This window comes from Bufo gargarizans, chromosome 6 (genome assembly GCF_014858855.1).
Source record: "Bufo gargarizans isolate SCDJY-AF-19 chromosome 6, ASM1485885v1, whole genome shotgun sequence".
Taxonomy (NCBI): Eukaryota; Metazoa; Chordata; class Amphibia; order Anura; family Bufonidae; genus Bufo; species Bufo gargarizans.
Genome location: NC_058085.1, coordinates 261,110,248 through 261,132,231, shown reverse-complemented (window position 1 = coordinate 261,132,231; position 21,984 = coordinate 261,110,248).

Here is a 21,984-nt window from a genome sequence, read left to right as displayed (position 1 = left end):
CCACCTCCGCCATCTATTAGGAGATTAGTGTGACCAGTGGTTACAATAATTGTGTGTTCAATATTTAAGGGCCTATTATTTTATTTCAAATATCATATTAAATGTTAAGTCTAGGGATGAGCGAACTCGAACTGTATAGTTCGGGTTCGTACCGAATTTTGGGGTGTCCGTGACACGGACCCGAACCCGGACATTTTCGTAAAAGTCCGGGTTCGGGTTCGGTGTTCGTCGCTTTCTTCGCGCTTTTGTGACGCTTTCTTGGCGCTTTTTGAAAGGCTGCAAAGCAGCCAATCAACAAGCGTCATACTACTTGCCCCAAGAGGCCATCACAGCCATGCCTACTATTGGCATGGCTGTGATTGGCCAGAGCACCATGTGACCCAGCCTCTATTTAAGCTGGAGTCACATAGCGCCGCCCGTCACTCTGCTCTGATTAGCGTAGGGAGAGGTTGCGGCTGCGACAGTAGGGCGAGATTAGGCAGATTAACTCCTCCAAAGGACTTGATTAACTGATCGATCTGCAGCTGTGGATCATTGAGCTGCTGATCCTCAATTGCTCACTGTTTTTAGGCTGCACAGACCGTTTGTCAGTCACATTTTTCTGGGGTGATCGGCGGCCATTTTGTGTCTTGTGGTGCGCCAGCACAAGCTGCGACCAAGTGCATTTAACCCTCAATGGTGTGGTTGTTTTTTGGCTAAAGCCTACATCAGGGTGAAGCTGTCACACCAAGTGCATTTAACCAGCAATAGTCTGTTCATTTTTTGGCCATATACAAAATCAGGGGCAAGCTGCGCCTGTCACCAAGTGCATTTAACCCTCAATGGTGTGGTTGTTTTTTGGCTAAAGCCTACATCAGGGTGAAGCTGTCACACCAAGTGCATTTAACCAGCAATAGTCTGTTCATTTTTTGGCCATATACTAAATCAGGGGCAAGCTGCGCCTGTCACCAAGTGCATTTAACCCTCAATGGTGTGGTTGTTTTTTGGCTAAAGCCTACATCAGGGTGAAGCTGTCACACCAAGTGCATTTAACCAGCAATAGTCTGTTTATTTTTTGGCCATATCCCAGTCTAATTCTGTCACTAAATCCATACCGGTCACCCAGCGCCTAAATACTAGGCCTCAAATTTATATCCAGCTAAATCTGTCCCTAGTGCTGTAGCTGGGCGAGTTATTTAGTGTCCGTTCAAGCACATTTCTTGTTCTGGGTTGAAATACAATTCCCAATTTAGCAATTTCATAATTTAGTGGTTTCTGCTATATCAGAGCTATTTGAAATCTATCCCTAAAAGGGTATATAATATTCAAGGTGCACATTGGGTCATTCAGAATAACTTCACACACACCCGCTACTGTGTATTTCCAAGTCTAATTCTGTCACTAAACCCATACCTGTCACGCAGCGCCTAAATACTAGGCCTCAAATTTATATCCAGCTAAATCTGTCCCTAGTGCTGTAGCTGGGCGAGTTATTTAGTGTCCGTTCAAGCACATTTCTTGTTCTGGGTTGAAATACAATTCCCAATTTAGCAATTTCATAATTTAGTGGTTTCTGCTATATCAGAGCTATTTGAAATCTATCCCTAAAAGGGTATATAATATTCAAGGTGCACATTGGGTCATTCAGAATAACTTCACACACACCCGCTACTGTGTATTTCCAAGTCTAATTCTGGCACTAAACCCATACCTGTCACCCAGCGCCTAAATACTAGGCCTCAAATTTATATCCCGCTAAATCTCTCGTTACCGCTGTCCTGTTGTGGCTGGGAAAGTTATTTAGTGTCCGTCAAAGCACATTTTTTGTTCTGGGTTGAAATACAATTCCCAATTTAGCAATTTCATAATTTAGTCGTTTCTGCTATATCAGAGCTATTTGAAATCTATCCCTAAAAGGGTAGATCATATTGAAGGTGCACATAGGGTCATTCAGAATAACTTCACACACACGCTTCTGTGCATTTCCAAGTCTAATTCTGTCACTAAATCCATACCGGTCACCCAGCGCCTAAATACTAGGCCTCAAATTTATATCCCGCTGAATTTGAATACAATACATTGGGCCAAATAATATATTTGTTGTTGTGGTGAACCATAACAATGAGAAAAACATCTAGTAAGGGACGCGGACGTGGACATGGTCGTGGTGGTGTTAGTGGACCCTCTGGTGCTGGGAGAGGACGTGGCCGTTCTGCCACATCCACACGTCCTAGTGTACCAACTACCTCAGGTCCCAGTAGCCGCCAGAATTTACAGCGATATATGGTGGGGCCCAATGCCGTTCTAAGGATGGTAAGGCCTGAGCAGGTACAGGCATTAGTCAATTGGGTGGCCGACAGTGGATCCAGCACGTTCACATTATCTCCCACCCAGTCTTCTGCAGAAAGCGCACAGATGGCGCCTGAAAACCAACCCCATCAGTCTGTCACATCACCCCCATGCATACCAGGGAAACTGTCTCAGCCTCAAGTTATGCAGCAGTCTCTTATGCTGTTTGAAGACTCCGCTGGCAGGGTTTCCCAAGGGCATCCACCTAGCCCTTCCCCAGCGGTGAAAGACATAGAATGCACTGACGCACAACCACTTATGTTTCCTGATGATGAGGACATGGGAATACCACCTCAGCATGTCTCTGATGATGACGAAACACAGGTGCCAACTGCTGCGTCTTTCTGCAGTGTGCAGACTGAACAGGAGGTCAGGGATCAAGACTGGGTGGAAGACGATGCAGGGGACGATGAGGTCCTAGACCCCACATGGAATGAAGGTCGTGCCACTGACTTTCACAGTTCGGAGGAAGAGGCAGTGGTGAGACCGAGCCAACAGCGTAGCAAAAGAGGGAGCAGTGGGCAAAAGCAGAACACCCGCCGCCAAGAGACTCCGCCTGCTACTGACCGCCGCCATCTGGGACCGAGCACCCCAAAGGCAGCTTCAAGGAGTTCCCTGGCATGGCACTTCTTCAAACAATGTGCTGACGACAAGACCCGAGTGGTTTGCACGCTGTGCCATCAGAGCCTGAAGCGAGGCATTAACGTTCTGAACCTGAGCACAACCTGCATGACCAGGCACCTGCATGCAAAGCATGAACTGCAGTGGAGTAAACACCTTAAAACCAAGGAAGTCACTCAGGCTCCCCCTGCTACCTCTTCTGCTGCTGCCGCCTCGGCCTATTCTGCTGCTGCCGCCTCGGCCTCTTCCTCCGCCTCTGGAGGAACGTTGGCACCTGCCGCCCAGCAAACAGGGGATGTACCACCAACACCACCACCACCACCTCCGTCACCAAGCGTCTCAACCATGTCACACGCCAGCGTTCAGCTCTCCATCTCACAAACATTTGATAGAAAGCGTAAATTCCCACCTAGCCACCCTCGATCCCTGGCCCTGAATGCCAGCATTTCTAAACTACTGGCCTATGAAATGCTGTCATTTAGGCTGGTGGACACAGACAGCTTCAAACAGCTCATGTCGCTTGCTGTCCCACAGTATGTTGTTCCCAGCCGGCACTACTTCTCCAAGAGAGCCGTGCCTTCCCTGCACAACCAAGTATCCGATAAAATCAAGTGTGCACTGCGCAACGCCATCTGTGGCAAGGTCCACCTAACCACAGATACGTGGACCAGTAAGCACGGCCAGGGACGCTATATCTCCCTAACTGCACACTGGGTAAATGTAGTGGCAGCTGGGCCCCAGGCGGAGAGCTGTTTGGCGCACGTCCTTCCGCCGCCAAGGATCGCAGGGCAACATTCTTTGCCTCCTGTTGCCACCTCCTCCTTCTCGGCTTCCTCCTCCTCTTCTTCCACCTGCTCATCCAGTCAGCCACACACCTTCACCACCAACTTCAGCACAGCCCGGGGTAAACGTCAGCAGGCCATTCTGAAACTCATATGTTTGGGGGACAGGCCCCACACCGCACAGGAGTTGTGGCGGGGTATAGAACAACAGACCGACGAGTGGTTGCTGCCGGTGAGCCTCAAGCCCGGCCTGGTGGTGTGTGATAATGGGCGAAATCTCGTTGCAGCTCTGGGACTAGCCAATTTGACGCACATCCCTTGCTTGGCGCATGTGCTGAATTTGGTGGTGCAGAAGTTCATTCACAACTACCCCGACATGTCAGAGCTGCTGCATAAAGTGCGGGCCGTCTGTTCGCGCTTCCGGCGTTCACATCCTGCTGCTGCTCGCCTGTCTGCGCTACAGCGTAACTTCGGCCTTCCCGCTCACCGCCTCATATGCGACGTGCCCACCAGGTGGAACTCCACCTTGCACATGCTGGACAGACTGTGCGAGCAGCAGCAGGCCATAGTGGAGTTTCAGCTGCAGCACGCACGGGTCAGTCGCACTACAGAACAGCACCACTTCACCACCAATGACTGGGCCTCCATGCGAGACCTGTGTGCCCTGTTGCGCTGTTTCGAGTACTCCACCAACATGGCCAGTGGCGATGACACCGTTATCAGCGTTACAATACCACTTCTATGTCTCCTTGAGAAAACACTTAGGGCGATGATGGAAGAGGAGGTGGCCCAGGAGGAGGAGGAGGAGGAGGAGGAGGAAGAGGGGTCATTTTTAGCACTTTCAGGCCAGTCTCTTCGAAGTGACTCAGAGGGAGGTTTTTGGCAACAGCAGAGGCCAGGTACAAATGTGGCCAGCCAGGGCCCACTACTGGAGGACGAGGAGGACGAGGATGAGGAGGAGGTGGAGGAGGATGAGGATGAAGCATGGTCACAGCGGGGTGGCACCCAACGCAGCTCGGGTCCATCACTGGTGCGTGGCTGGGGGGAAAGGCAGGACGATGACGATACGCCTCCCACAGAGGACAGCTTGTCCTTATCCCTGGGCAGCCTGGCACACATGAGCGACTACATGCTGCAGTGCCTGCGCAACGACAGCAGAGTTGCCCACATTTTAACCTGTGCGGACTACTGGGTTGCCACCCTGCTGGATCCACGCTACAAAGACAATGTGCCCACCTTACTTCCTGCACTGGAGCGTGATAGGAAGATGCGCGAGTACAAGCGCACGTTGGTAGACGCGCTACTGAGAGCATTCCCAAATGTCACAGGGGAACAAGTGGAAGCCCAAGGCCAAGGCAGAGGAGGAGCAAGAGGTCGCCAAGGCAGCTGTGTCACGGCCAGCTCCTCTGAGGGCAGGGTTAGCATGGCAGAGATGTGGAAAACTTTTGTCAACACGCCACAGCTAACTGCACCACCACCTGATACGCAACGTGTTAGCAGGAGGCAACATTTCACTAACATGGTGGAACAGTACGTGTGCACACCCCTCCACGTACTGACTGATGGTTCGGCCCCATTCAACTTCTGGGTCTCTAAATTGTCCACGTGGCCAGAGCTAGCCTTTTATGCCTTGGAGGTGCTGGCCTGCCCGGCAGCCAGCGTTTTGTCTGAACGTGTATTCAGCACGGCAGGGGGCGTCATTACAGACAAACGCAGCCGCCTGTCTACAGCCAATGTGGACAAGCTGACGTTCATAAAAATGAACCAGGCATGGATCCCACAGGACCTGTCCGTCCCTTGTCCAGATTAGACATTAACTACCTCCCCATAACCATATATTATTGGACTCCAGGGCACTTCCTCATTCAATCCTATTTTTATTTTCATTTTACCATTATATTGCGATGCTACCCAAAGTTGAATGAACCTCTCCTCTGCCTGTGTGCTAGGCCTAAATATATGCCAATGGACTGTTGCAGTGGTGGCTGACATGAAGCCTGATTCTCTGCTATGACATGCAGACTAATTCTCTGCTGACATGAAGCCAGATTGTCTGTTACGGGACCTCTCTCCTCTGCCTGGGTGCTGGGCCTAAATTTATGACAATGGACTGTTGCAGTGGTGGCTGACGTGAAGCCTCATTCTCTGCTATGACATGCAGACTGATTCTCTGCTGACATGAAGCCAGATTGTCTGTTACGGGACCTCTCTCCTCTGCCTGTGTGCTAGGCCTAAATATATGCCAATGGACTGTTGCAGTGGTGGCTGACGTGAAGCCTGATTCTCTGCTATGACATGCAGACTGATTCTCTGCTGACATGAAGCCAGATCCTCTGTTACGGGACCTCTCTCCTCTGCCTGTGTGTGTGCTGGGCCTAAATATATGCCAATGGACTGTTGCAGTGGTGGCTGACGTGAAGCCTCATTCTCTGCTATGACATGCAGACTAATTCTCTGCTGACATGAAGACAGATTCTCTGTTACGGGACCTCCCTCCTCTGCCTGGGTGCTGGGCCTAAATATATGCCAATGGACTGTTGCAGTGGTGGGTGACGTGAAGCCTCATTCTCTGCTATGACATGCAGACTAATTCTCTGCTGACATGAAGCCAGATTGTCTGTTACGGGACCTCTCTCCTCTGCCTGTGTGTGTGCTGGGCCTAAATATATGCCAATGGACTGTTGCAGTGGTGGCTGACGTGAAGCCTCATTCTCTGCTATGACATGCAGACTAATTCTCTGCTGACATGAAGACAGATTCTCTGTTACGGGACCTCTCTCCTCTGCCTGTGTGTGTGCTGGGCCTAAATATATGCCAATGGACTGTTGCAGTGGTGGCTGACGTGAAGCCTCATTCTCTGCTATGACATGCAGACTAATTCTCTGCTGACATGAAGACAGATTCTCTGTTACGGGACCTCCCTCCTCTGCCTGGGTGCTGGGCCTAAATATATGCCAATGGACTGTTGCAGTGGTGGGTGACGTGAAGCCTGATTCTCTGCTATGACATGCAGACTAATTCTCTGCTGACATGAAGACAGATTCTCTGTTACGGGACCTCTCTCCTCTGCCTGTGTGTGTGCTGGGCCTAAATATATGCCAATGGACTGTTGCAGTGGTGGCTGACGTGAAGCCTCATTCTCTGCTATGACATGCAGACTAATTCTCTGCTGACATGAAGACAGATTCTCTGTTACGGGACCTCCCTCCTCTGCCTGGGTGCTGGGCCTAAATATATGCCAATGGACTGTTGCAGTGGTGGCTGACGTGAAGCCTCATTCTCTGCTATGACATGCAGACTGATTCTCTGCTGACATGAAGCCAGATCGTCTGTTACGGGACCTCTCTGCTCTGCCTGTGTGCTAGGCCTAAATATATGCCAATGGACTGTTGCAGTGGTGGGTGACGTGAAGCCTCATTCTCTGCTATGACATGCAGACTGATTCTCTGCTGTCATGAAGCCAGATTGTCTGTTACGGGACCTCTCTGCTCTGCCTGTGTGCTAGGCCTAAATATATGCCAATGGACTGTTGCAGTGGTGGGTGACGTGAAGCCTCATTCTCTGCTATGACATGCAGACTAATTCTCTGCTGACATGAAGACAGATTCTCTGTTACGGGACCTCCCTCCTCTGCCTGGGTGCTGGGCCTAAATATATGCCAATGGACTGTTGCAGTGGTGGGTGACGTGAAGCCTCATTCTCTGCTATGACATGCAGACTAATTCTCTGCTGACATGAAGCCAGATTGTCTGTTACGGGACCTCTCTCCTCTGCCTGTGTGTGTGCTGGGCCTAAATATATGCCAATGGACTGTTGCAGTGGTGGCTGACGTGAAGCCTCATTCTCTGCTATGACATGCAGACTAATTCTCTGCTGACATGAAGACAGATTCTCTGTTACGGGACCTCTCTCCTCTGCCTGTGTGTGTGCTGGGCCTAAATATATGCCAATGGACTGTTGCAGTGGTGGCTGACGTGAAGCCTCATTCTCTGCTATGACATGCAGACTAATTCTCTGCTGACATGAAGACAGATTCTCTGTTACGGGACCTCCCTCCTCTGCCTGGGTGCTGGGCCTAAATATATGCCAATGGACTGTTGCAGTGGTGGGTGACGTGAAGCCTGATTCTCTGCTATGACATGCAGACTAATTCTCTGCTGACATGAAGACAGATTCTCTGTTACGGGACCTCTCTCCTCTGCCTGTGTGTGTGCTGGGCCTAAATATATGCCAATGGACTGTTGCAGTGGTGGCTGACGTGAAGCCTCATTCTCTGCTATGACATGCAGACTAATTCTCTGCTGACATGAAGACAGATTCTCTGTTACGGGACCTCCCTCCTCTGCCTGGGTGCTGGGCCTAAATATATGCCAATGGACTGTTGCAGTGGTGGCTGACGTGAAGCCTCATTCTCTGCTATGACATGCAGACTGATTCTCTGCTGACATGAAGCCAGATCGTCTGTTACGGGACCTCTCTGCTCTGCCTGTGTGCTAGGCCTAAATATATGCCAATGGACTGTTGCAGTGGTGGGTGACGTGAAGCCTCATTCTCTGCTATGACATGCAGACTGATTCTCTGCTGTCATGAAGCCAGATTGTCTGTTACGGGACCTCTCTGCTCTGCCTGTGTGCTAGGCCTAAATATATGCCAATGGACTGTTGCAGTGGTGGGTGACGTGAAGCCTCATTCTCTGCTATGACATGCAGACTGATTCTCTGCTGTCATGAAGCCAGATTGTCTGTTACGGGACCTCTCTGCTCTGCCTGTGTGCTAGGCCTAAATATATGCCAATGGACTGTTGCAGTGGTGGGTGACGTGAAGCCTCATTCTCTGCTATGACATGCAGACTGATTCTCTGCTGACATGAAGCCAGATTGTCTGTTACGGGACCTCTCTCCTCTGCCTGTGTGCTAGGCCTAAATATATGCCAATGGACTGTTGCAGTGGTGGCTGACGTGAAGCCTCATTCTCTGCTATGACATGCAGACTAATTCTCTGCTGACATGAAGCCAGATTGTCTGTTACGGGACCTCTCTCCTCTGCCTGGGTGCTGGGCCTAAATTTATGACAATGGACTGTTGCAGTGGTGGCTGACGTGAAGCCTGATTCTCTGCTATGACATGCAGACTGATTCTCTGCTGACATGAAGCCAGATCCTCTGTTACGGGACCTCTCTCCTCTGCCTGTGTGTGTGCTGGGCCTAAATATATGCCAATGGACTGTTGCAGTGGTGGCTGACGTGAAGCCTCATTCTCTGCTATGACATGCAGACTGATTCTCTGCTGACATGAAGCCAGATTCTCTGTTACGGGACCTCTCTCCTCTGCCTGTGTGTGTGCTGGGCCTAAATATATGCCAATGGACTGTTGCAGTGGTGGCTGACGTGAAGCCTCATTCTCTGCTATGACATGCAGACTAATTCTCTGCTGACATGAAGACAGATTCTCTGTTACGGGACCTCCCTCCTCTGCCTGGGTGCTGGGCCTAAATATATGCCAATGGACTGTTGCAGTGGTGGCTGACGTGAAGCCTCATTCTCTGCTATGACATGCAGACTAATTCTCTGCTGACATGAAGACAGATTCTCTGTTACGGGACCTCTCTCCTCTGCCTGGGTGCCGGGGCCTAAATATCTGAGAATGGACTGTTCCAGTGGTGGGTGACGGGAAGCCAGATTCTCTGCTATGGAACCTCTCTCCAATTGATTTTGGTTAATTTTTATTTATTTAATTTTTAATTTAATTCATTTCCCTATCCACATTTGTTTGCAGGGGATTTACCTACATGTTGCTGCCTTTTGCAGCCCTCTAGCTCTTTCCTGGGCTGTTTTACAGCCTTTTTAGTGCCGAAAAGTTCGGGTCCCCATTGACTTCAATGGGGTTCGGGTTCGGGACGAAGTTCGGATCGGGTTCGGATCCCGAACCCGAACATTTCCGGGATGTTCGGCCGAACTTCTCGAACCCGAACATCCAGGTGTTCGCTCAACTCTAGTTAAGTCTTAACTTAAATAAGCTACCCAGTTCTGAAAGGCTTCTATCAGAGCTTCTCAGCTGTCTGGTTGTGACACTACCCCTCCCTCTACGAGTGGACTCCGGACACTCAGAGCCCACCTTCTCAGGATGGGACCTATGGAAAGCCCTGATGAGACGAGAGGCCTTAATGTCTGTCACTGGGACCCACATCCTCTCCGCAGGACCATAACCCTCCAAATGAATAAGGTACTGGAGAGAACCGCGGACAAGACGAGAATCCACAATCCTAGAGACCTGAAATTCAAGATTCCGACAACCATAATCGGAGGAGGAGGCAAAGGCGAGGGTACAATGGGTTGAACATAAGGTTTCAATAAGGACTTATGAAAAACATTATGGATCTTCCAAGTCTGAGGAAGATCAAAACGGTAGGCAACAGGATTTATGACAGACAGAAGTTTGTAAGGCCCAATAAACCTAGGACCCAACTTCCAGGAGGGAACCTTCAATTTGATATTCTTGGTAGACAACCACACCAGATCACCAACATTCAGGTCCGGACCAAGCACACGTCTCTTATCTGCCACACGCTTATATCTCTCACTCATGCGCTTTAGATTATCCTGAATCTTTTGCCAAATAGATGACAAAGACGAGGAGAATCTGTCCTCATCAGGTAAACCAGAAGACCCCTCTCCCGAGAAAGTCCCAAACTGCGGATGAAACCCATATGCACCAAAAAATGGTGACTTATCAGAGGACTCCTGACGACGGTTATTTAAAGCAAACTCAGCAAGGGACAAAAAAGAACACCAATCCTCCTGATTCTCCGCCACAAAACAGCGCAGATAAATCTCCAGATTCTGATTGACGCGCTCCGTCTGGCCATTCGACTGTGGGTGGAAAGCAGAAGAGAATGACAACCAAACCCCCAAGCGAGAACAGAAAGCCTTCCAGAATCTGGAAACAAACTGCGTGCCCCTATCAGAGACTATGTCTGAAGGAATACCGTGCAATTTGACAATGTGATCAATAAATGCCTGCGCCAGCGTCTTAGCATTGGGCAAACCAGGAAAAGGGATGAAATGCACCATTTTGCTAAAACGGTCCACCACCACCAGAATCACAGTCTTCCCCGAGGAACGAGGCAGGTCCGTTATGAAGTCCATGGACAGATGTGTCCAAGGACGGGAAGGAATGGGTAAGGGAAGGAGAGGACCTGATGGCCGTGAATGAGGGACTTTGGCACGAGCGCAAGTCTCGCAGGCTGCCACAAAACCCTCAACCGACTTACGAAGCGCAGGCCACCAGAATCTCCGAGCGATGAGATCCAGTGTGGCTCTTGCCCCCGGGTGCCCAGCAAGGACCGTATCGTGGCGTTCCTTAAAAATCTTGTGTCTTAAAGCAAGAGGCACAAACAACCTCCCAGGAGGACAAAGATCAGGAGCCTCTGACTGGGCTGCCTGCACCTCTGCCTCCAATTCAGAAAAAAGAGCAGAGACCACCACACCTTCGGCCAAAATGGGACGCGGGTCTTCAAAATTCCCGCCTCCCGGAAAACAACGTGACAGGGCATCTGCCTTCACATTCTTAACCCCAGGGCGGAACGTGACAACAAAATTAAATCTTGAAAAGAACAAAGACCATCTGGCCTGTCTCGGGTTCAGACGCTTGGCTGACTCCAAGTAGGCCAGATTTTTATGGTCAGTAAACACGGTAATAGGGTGTCTGGCTCCCTCTAGCCAATGGCGCCATTCCTCAAAAGCCAACTTGATGGCCAACAATTCCCTATCTCCCACATCGTAATTTCTCTCTGCGGAGGAGAGTTTTTTCGAGAAAAAGGCACACGGTCGCCATTTGGCAGGAGAGGAACCCTGAGACAAGACCGCACCCACACCCACCTCAGAAGCATCAACCTCAACTATGAAGGGTAAAGAAATATCAGGTTGCACCAAGATGGGAGCGGAAGCAAAACTCTCCTTGATATTAGAAAAAGCCTTACGTGCCTCTACCGACCAAGAAGAAAAATCTACCCCCTTTCTGGTCATATCAGTGAGTGGTTTAACAATAGAGGAATAATTCAAAATAAACTTCCTGTAATAATTGGCAAAGCCCAAAAAACGCATCAGCGCCTTCTGATTCTCAGGAAGCTCCCACTCAAGCACAGCGCGGACCTTCTCAGGGTCCATGCGAAAACCAGAAGCGGAGAGAAGAAACCCCAGAAATTTCTGGAACCGCAAACACACATTTTTCCAGTTTCGCGTATAATTTATTCTCCCGCAGGATGAGCAAGACCTGACGTAAATGTTCCTTATGAGTTTTGAAATCAGGAGACAAAATCAAAATGTCATCCAAATACACTAATACAAATTTTCCCATCAAATGATAAAAAATGCTGTTCACGAAATGCTGAAAAACGTCTGGGGCATTCATCAAACCAAAAGGCATAACCAAATTTTCAAAATGGCCCTCAGGGGTATTGAAGGCCGTCTTCCATTCGTCTCCTTCTCTGACCCTGACCAGGTTGTATGCCCCTCTTAGATCTAATTTGGAAAAGACTTTAGCCCCAACAACCTGGTTAAACAGGTCCGGGATCAGAGGAAGCGGATAAGGGTCACGAATAGTGATACTATTCAGCTCCCTGAAATCCAGACAAGGTCTTAAAGAACCATCTTTTTTCTTAACAAAGAAAAAACCAGCGGCAACAGGTGACTTCGAGGGTCGTATGTGTCCTTTTCTCAGACTCTCAGAGATATAAGCACGCATAGCGATCCTTTCAGGTTGGGAAAAAGTGTATAAACGAGATTTAGGCAGCTTGGAGCCTGGGATGAGATTAATAGGGCAATCGTACTCCCTGTGCGGGGGCAAATCCTGAACTCCACTCTCAGAGAAGACATCCAAAAATTCAGAGAGAAAAGATGGTACAGTCTTAGTAGCAGCCTCAGAAACAGATGTCGTGAGGCAATTCTCTCTGCAAAAGTCACTCCAACCATTTATTTGCCTCGCTTGCCAATCAATGGTGGGGTTATGTTTAGTGAGCCAGGGTAGCCCCAACACTAGAGGAGTAGGCAAACCGCTAAGGACGAAACATGACACATCCTCAACATGAGCATCACTCACAATTAAACGGATATTGCGAACTATGCCCTTTAATGATTTCTGAGAAAGTGGAGCGGAATCAATAGCAAAAACAGGAATATCCTTTCCCAAAGTGCACACCTGGAAACCATGAGTTATTGCAAATTGATTATCAATGAGATTGACCGCTGCTCCACTATCCACAAAAATCTCACAAAAAATGCTCTTGCTCTCTAGCGCCACCCTAGCAGGCAGGACAAAACGGGAACTACAAGCAAACGGAAAACCTTCAATTTCCGCCTCAACCCTGCCAATAGTAACAGACGGAACATTTTTAAAAGATTTTTTCCTCTTTGTTTCTTTATTACTCCCAGAGAACTGCCTGAATCTCCTAGACGGACAAACATTTGCCAAATGATTTATACCTCCACAACAAAAACAAACCCTCCCATGCGGGCTGAATCTTCTATTGTCAGAAGCAATCAACCCCAGCTGCATGGGCTCCTGCTCAGAAGGGGCTGACAGCGACTGAGACCCCTGCGCACAGAATGGGACCGCTGCACTGTCCTGGGACTGAGTATGACAGGAAGGAGAGATCTCTCCTCTCTCTCTAAGACGCCTGTCAATACGAACGGCCTGAGACATAGCAGAGTCCAAGGAAATAGGCCTTTCATGAAAGGCAAATGCATCTTTCAATCCCTCTGAAAGACCATGGCAAAATTGACTTCGGAGTGCAGCATCATTCCAACCAGTATCAGCTGCCCATCTCCGAAATTCTGAGCAGTATATCTCTGCGGATTGTTTACCCTGGCATAATAGACGTAGTCCAGAGCAATACGATCCGGATCATCATATATCTGACCCAGGGCTAAAAAGAATTCATCCACTGAACGGAGGGGCCGTGCCCCCTCCGGCAGCGAAAAGGCCCAGGACTGAGCGTTACCCCTGAGCAGCGATATAATGATCCCCACCCTCCGTTCCTCATCACCAGAGGAATGGGGAAGAAGGCGAAAATGGAGTTTGCAAGCCTCTCTAAATCGCACAAAATTCTCACTACCCCCTGAAAACGTATCCGGGAGCGAGATCTTAGGCTCAGAACAAACTCCATGAACGCCAGCTGAACCGGTCACTCGAAGCTGAGAAAAAGTCCTGCGGAGATCAGCTACCTCCAATGAAAGACCATGAAGGCGTTCAGCCAAAAGTGAAACCGGATCCATGCTTGAGACGGTTTTGGCGGCTTATAATGTCACGGACGGTGTACAGGAAACAAGACAATGCAACATGCATATATGACTCACTGGATCCAAAGCTAAGGAACCAAAAGGGAGACCCCTGCACAAAACCTGGCACTTTCCCTGGCTGCTCAGCCTATGCAAAGATCCTAAAGGTGGATGGTTGCATATCCACGTACCTCGACTATATAACCCCTGAACACCCTACAATAGTGAGGGGACACGACCACCGGCTCCCTACACCAGACACGGAGGGAGTCAGGGTCACCTGGGATCCAGCAAACAGAAAATAACAGATAAATGTACAGCACTTAACTTTGTAGCAGACTGGGAAACAGGATCAGCATGCACACACACTCCAGGAAGTAGTATAAGCCGCCCAGTAATGCATTATGGGGCGGAATTTAAAGGGATGCAATCAGTCCAACTACATGACAGCTGAGAGAGGCTAACGAGATGAGGAACTGAACACCACAACAAGGAAAACTCAAGGAGGAGGTTCTGAAAGGCTTGTGTCAGAGCTTCTCAGCTGTCTGGTTGTGACAGTTAGGAGTTGTGTAGATTGTGGATAAGCTCTGCCTGTATAATGTTTATGTTTAAATTGTATTGGAGCTGACATTTGGCATTCCGGCCACTGTTTTGCAGCACAGTCAGCAGTGAATGGACACTCAAAGGAAGGAGAGTAGCTGTTGTCCCCTTACTGGAGCCAGCTCTTTGAAAGAGAGATTGTCCCAGGAAGACCATTTCCTGTGTGTGGACAAGAAGCCTTAGCATCAAGCAAGGCCGCACAGTTGCTGAGAGCTTGGTGGCCATCCCGGGTAAGCGGCATCCTAGAGCCCAGAACGGATGTAGGTCAGTACACCTGATTACCAATTGTACTATACTGTTTGGCGTCTAAAGTAACAGAGACTAGCCTAGGCCTTGTATTAGCTAGTTAGTTAGGGTTATAGCTTTGTTAGGTGATGGATCATGTGATGGACCATGTGATGAGCACAGTGACGTCTCCACAGGTCCTTTTCCTCACAGATGAAGGCAGAAGAGAAGCTGGGCTGCGCGAACAAGTGGATTAAGGTGAGTTAAATTATTTTTATTTATTTTTTAACCCCTCCAGCGCTATTTTACTATGCATTCTGTATTCAGAATGCTATTATTTTCCCTTATAACCATGTTATAACGGAAAATAATAATGATCGGGTCCCCATCCCGATCGTCTCCTAGCAACCGTGTGTGAAAATCGCACCGCACCCGCACTTGCGATTTTGCGATTTTCACGCAGCCCCATTCACTTCTATGGGGCCTGCTTTGCATTAAAAAAAACGCACAAAATAGAGCATGCTGCGATTTTTACGTAACGCACAAGTGATGCGTGAAAATCACCGCTCATGTGCACAGGCCCATAGAAATGAATGGGTCCGGATTCAGTGCGGGTGCAATGTGTTCACCTCACGCATTGCACCTGCGCGAAAATCTCGCCCATGTGAAAGAGGCCTAAGGGCTTTCTCAGTCTACAGATGTTGATGACTTAACCTACAGAGAGGTCATCAATATTGGATGGGTAGGGGTCTGACATCAGGCACCCTCACCGATCAGCTGTTTATAGCTGCTTCAGTACCAGAAACTAAATTGCATACAGAGCAGAAGGCAGACAGCTCCATACACTGTGTACTGCCGGGGTACTGCAGCTCAGCTCCAATTCTAGTGAATCCAAGTTGAGCTCCAGTATGCAGGCATCAGAAACACATATGAAGCCTTCTGATTCCACTCTGTACAAGGTTCCGTGGTGCTCAGAACAACTGATTGGTAGTGGTGCCGCATGTCAGACCCCCACCAATCTGATACAGATGACCTACCCAGAGGATAGCATTAATGCATTTCGGGACAGAGCAGCAATAGACTGAACATGCTCAAATACTATATGTGGAACCCAAGAGATTATTGACTATTATCCATTACCTCTGACATATGAAGCATCACACAGAGGCCACTGTAACCTCCTGCACTGGCTCCACTCTCTTTGAAGTTGCTCTTGACTTTTAAGGGCTGTATGCATCTTAGAAATATGGCTTTGACATTGTCTAAGCGTTCTGCTAGAGATGAGCGTGTTATGATTTGTGCCTCATATTTGTCGGTGACTGCATGAGCTAGAGGAGCTGAATCTTCAAAAAATCTAAAATTTGTGTTTCTGAAAACATTACTCAGATGTCTGACAACCTCTTAAGAACCCAACCACTGTATTAAAACACTGAACTGTGAGCTAAAGACTGGGCAAAGCTGGCAGTGCTGGGAAGAGCTGCATGAAATGACCCATCATGCCTCAGGATCCCTGGCACGACGCACTTGTCACGATCTGTCTCTTTTTATATACTTGGGAAGCCTTGACTTTCAGGGACTTGGGCTAATGGTTTATAGTGTTCCTCCACACTTTATAGCAGTCATTTGTGACAAAAGTAGAATGACATAAGCTGCCATAAAGAAAAGCAATGCAATCACACAAATGACCATAAATCAAGTCGAGAACGCAAAGAGAAAACTACATAAAAGTCAAGACAAAAAATGTGTGGGAATCAGCTGCATGGATAGCTGGAGACACAAATCTGTATTTCTGTCGCTTATCTTAAAGGGAGAGGAACTGGAGCAATTATAGGGATGAACTGGAGTCAGGAATAAAGTTAAAAAGTTTCACATGGAGAATATTAGATCTCAGATTAGAATAGCTTGGACAAAGACAAGAAGAAAAATCCATAAACAGAAGTTTCATGGCAGGAACTGGAAATGTATATAGAGTGGAGGTCGGGACAGAACAACCATTCATCACATTCTCATATATTAATATTCCAGCCTCTGCCACCTACAAATTGCATTAACTTAACACATCATGTCCCCTCTCACCTCCCTCTACTTATCTATATCCACCAAGCGTGTATATGCCAGTAATAATGCTTCAAAATGTCAGTAATAATTTACAAGAATGAAGTCGCAGTATGATCATTAGTAGTGGACTTACCTGCATGGACAAAGGATGCAGAATTGTGCAACAGCATGCAAAAAACTAAGTTTAGACCTGTAACAGATCCATCCTCTAGCACAGGCATGCTCAAACTGCGGCCCTCGAAATGTTGCAAAACTGCAACTCCCAGCATGCCCAAACAGCCTACAGCTATCAGCCTACAGAAGGGCATTGTGGGAGTTGTAGTTTTACAACAGCTGGAGGGCCGCAGGTTGAGCATGCTTGCTGTAGCAGAATACAGCTACAAAGGGTTGCCCAGGCTGTTTTTTTGCAGAAACAGCGTCACATCTTTTGGTAGGTTGTGTTTGGTATTGCAACCCAACCCTGTTCACCTAAAAAAGGCTAAGCTGCAATATCAGACACAACCAATGGACAGAAACCTAGACACTTTTACATGTTCCTGCTCCCCGATCCATATTGGGTAGGAACCATCAGATGGTTCCAGCAGATGGTAGTACAGGCAAATGGTATCAGTGAAACCTCAGGCCCTTTTGAGGCATATATACAGTACAGAACAAAAGTTTGGACACACCTTCTCATTCAAAGAGTTTTCTTTATTTTCATGACTATGAAAATTGTAGATTCACACTGAAGGCATCAAAACTATGAATTAACACATAATTATATACATAACAAAAAAGTGTGAAACAACTGAAAATATGTAATATTCTAGGTTCTTCAAAGTAGCCACCTTTTGCTTTGATTACTGCTTTGCACACTCTTGGCATTCTCTTGATGAGCTTCAAGTGGTAGTCACCTGAAATGGTCTTCCAACAGTCTTGAAGGAGTTCCCAGAAATGCTTAGCACTTGTTGGCCCTTTTGCCTTCACTCTGCGGTCCAGCTCACCCCAAACCATCCCGATTGGGTTCAGGTCCGGTGACTGTGGAGGCCAGGTCATCTGGCGCAGCACCCCATCACTCTCCTTCATGGACAAATAGCCCTTACACAGCCTGGAGGTGTGTTTGGGGTCATTGTCCTGTTGAAAAATAAATGATGGTGCAACTAAACGCAAACCGGATGGAATAGCATGCCGCTGCAAGATGCTGTGGTAGCCATGCTGGTTCAGTATGCCTTAATTTTGAATAAATCCCCAACAGTGTCACCAGCAAAGCACCCCCACACCATCACACCTCCTCCTCCATGCTTCACGGTGGAAACCAGGCATGTAGAGTCCATCCGTTCACCTTTTCTGAGTCGCACAAAGACACAGTGGTTGGAACCAAAGATCTCAAATTTGGACTCATCAGACCAAAGCACAGATTTCCACTGGTCTAATGTCCATTCCTTGTGTTCTTTAGCCCAAACAAGTCTCTTCTGCTTGTTGCCTGTCCTTAGCAGTGGTTTCCTAGCAGATATTCTGTGTCCAAACTTTTGGTCTGTACTGTATATATATATATATATATATATATATATATATATACATACACACACACAGGTAAAACTCGAAAAATTAGAATATCATGCAAAAGTCCACTTTTTAAGGCCTCTTTCACACGGGCGTCTTATTTTTGGCCCGGATAAGAGGCGGGTGCGTTGCGGGAACACGCGCGATTTTCCCACGTAAAATCGCGCATGTTTGGTACCCAAACCCAAACTTCTTCACAGAAGTTTGGGCTTGGGATTGATGTTCTGAAGATTGTATTATTTTCCCTTATAACATGGTTATAAGGGAAAATAATAGCATTCTGAATAAAGAATGCATAGTATAATAGTGCTGGAGGGGTTAAAAAAAAATGACTGAATGACCTGTGGTGACGTCAGATCACATGCTCCAATCACATGGTCCATCACCGTGGTGATGGAGCATGTGATCTGACGTCACCACAGGTCCTTCAGCCCACAGCTCATCATTAAAGGGAACCTGTCACTGGGATTTTGGGTATAGAGCTGAGGACATGGGTTGCTAGATGGCCCCTAGCACATCCACAATACCCAGTCCCCATAGCTCTGTGTGCTTTTATTGTGTAGAAAACCTGATTTGATACATATGCAAATTAACATAAAAAAGTCATATCTTACTTGTGTGACCAGAGAAGAGTCATATTTTCAAGCTCTGACTCATCTCAGGTTAATTTGGATATGTATCAAATCTTTTTTTATACACAATAAAAGCACACAGAGCTATGGGGACTGGGTATTGCGGATGTGCTAGTGGCCATCTAGCAACCCATGTCCTCAGCTCTATACCCAAAATCCCAGTGACAGGTTCCCTTTAAAGTAGTAAAGAGACCGGGAACTACGCGATCAAGAGGAGAAGGTGAATTAACTTTTTTTTTTTTTAACCCCTCTAGCACTATTCTACTATGCATTCTGTCTTCAGAATGCTATTATTTTCCCTTATAACCATGTTATAAGGGAAAATAATACAGTGAATAGACTGTCACCTAGAACCCATGCGTGAAAATCGCACCGCATCCGCACTTGCTTGCGGATGCTTGCGATTTTCACGCAACCCCATTCATTTCTATGGGGCCTGCGTTACGTGAAAAATGCAGAATATAGAACATGCTGCGATTTTCACGTAACGCATAAGTGATGCGTGAAAATCACAGCTCATGTGAACAGCTCCATAGAAATGAATGGGTCCAGATTCAGTGCGGGTGCAATGCGTTCAACTCATGCATCGCACCCGCGCGGAATAATCGCCCGTGTGAAATAGGCCTAAGGACCAGTTCAGGTCTGAAGTCACTTTGTGAGGCTTACATAGTGGATACCATCCATAAATTACCCCATTGTAGAAACTACACACCTAAAGTTACTCAAAACTGATTTTACAAACTTTGTTAACCCTTTAGGTGTTCCACAAGAATTAAAGGAAAATGGAGATGAAATTTCTAAATTTCACTTTTTTGGCAGATTTTCCATTTTATTACATTTTTTTCTTTAACACATTGAGGGTTAACAGCCAAACAAAACTCAACATTTATTACCCAGATTCTGCGGTTTACAGAAACACCCCACATGTGGTCGTAAACTGATGTAAGGGTGCGCGACAGAGCGCAGAAGGAAAGGAACGCCATATGGTTTTTGGAAGGCAAATTTTGCTAAACTGGTTTTAAATGTCATCTCCCATTTAAAGCCCCCCAGATGCACCCATACAGTAGAAACTCCCAAAAAGTGACCCTATTTTAGAAACTAGGGGATGAGGTGCCAGTTTTATTGGTACTATTTTAGGGTACATATGATTTTTAATTGCTCTATATTAAGTTTTATTTTAGGCAAGGTAACTGAAAAATGGCTGTTTTGGCACTTTTTTTTTTTTTTTTACAAGATTCATCTGACAGGGTAGAGCATATGCTATTTTTATAGAGCAGGTTGTTACGAACGCAATGATATCAAATAAGTCTACTTTCTTTGTTTGTTTTACATAATAAAGCAATTTTGAAAAAGAAATTATGTTTTTGTGTGTCCATTTTATTTTTCTGTCGTCTTGTGCAGGGGCTCATTTTTTGCAGAAAGAGTTGAGGTTTTTATTGGTACCATTTTTGGGCACATATGATTTTTTGATCATTCATTATTACACTTTATGGGGCAAGGTGACCAAAAAATTGGCTGTTTTGAAACAGTTTTTATTTATTTATTTTTATAGCGTTTACCTGATGGGTTAGGTCATGTGACAGTTATATAGAGCAGATCGTTACGGACGTGGCAATACCTAATATGTGTACTTTTTCTTATTTATTTAAGTTTTACACAATAATAGCATTTCTGAAACAAAAAAAATGATGTTTTAGTGTCTCCATAGTCTGAGAGCCATAGCTTTTTTTATTTTTTGGGTGATTTTCTTAAATAGGGTATAATTTTTTGAGGGATGAGGTGACGGTTTGATTGGTACTATTTTAGGGGTCATACACCTTTTTGATCGCTTGCTGTTGCACTTTTTGTGATGTAAGGTGACAAAGTGGCTTTTTTTACACAGTTTTTATTTTATTTTTTATGGTGTTTATGGGAAGGGGTCTATCATGTGATATCTTTATAGAGACGGTCGTTACGGACGTGGTGATACCTAATATGTGTAGTTTTTTTATTTTTCATTTTTTATAGGAAAAGGCCATTTATTTTTTTAATTTTACATTTTTATTTATTTTTACTTAAATTTTTTTTCACTTTTTTTTTTTTAATCAAGTCCCTCTTGAATCTTGAAGATCCAGTGGGGCTGATGGCTGTACTATACTTTGCAATGCTCTTGCATTGCAAAGTGTAATACAATCAGATGCCCTGTAGGTGGCAACAGCGGACGCTTTTGCAAAGCGTCCGGTCTCCATGGCAACCATCGGGGCTGCCATCGCAGCGCGGCAGCCCCGATGGTGGAGAGAGGGAGCCCCCTCCCTCTATTAACCCCATGGATGCCGCTGCCGCTTTGCATTTTATTTTTATATTTTTCTTCCCTCTACCTAAAAGATTTCAGTTTGTTTTTCAATTGAGTTGTACAGTTTATAGGTTTATAGGTGCAATGTTACTGGGGTGTCACTAAACTGCACACCACATTTGCCATGTTGTTTGTTTCTATGATCATTTTTGTCCTTACATATGGCTTTGACTATGGCTTGTCAGACTCTGTTACGGTACTTCTGTTATCCTCTTAGGCCCCTGCACATATCTAAGCGAGGAACTGCCGCCAAGTCGTACGCCCTCGGTTAGGACGGGCCTTGCAAGTAGGCATGGACAGAGGTGGGGTGGCGTTTAGGGCTGCACTTATCCCTTCCCTCTGTCGTGACAGTACCTTTGTCTCTTGAGCTTTGTATGGCTCACGATAAAGACATTTTGTTGGAGAAAGCTCAACAGAGGCCATTCTTTAGGGGTCAAAAATATTTTATTGAATAAGGGCGTCTGGGAAAACTGCTGTCGAGAGTGATTTCTAATCAGGATAAAAAAAAACAGGTAACATCCGCTTAACAGACGGTAAAATAGTTAATGATCAGGATCTTATAAAGGGATCTTTTTTTAACCATTTCTCAGA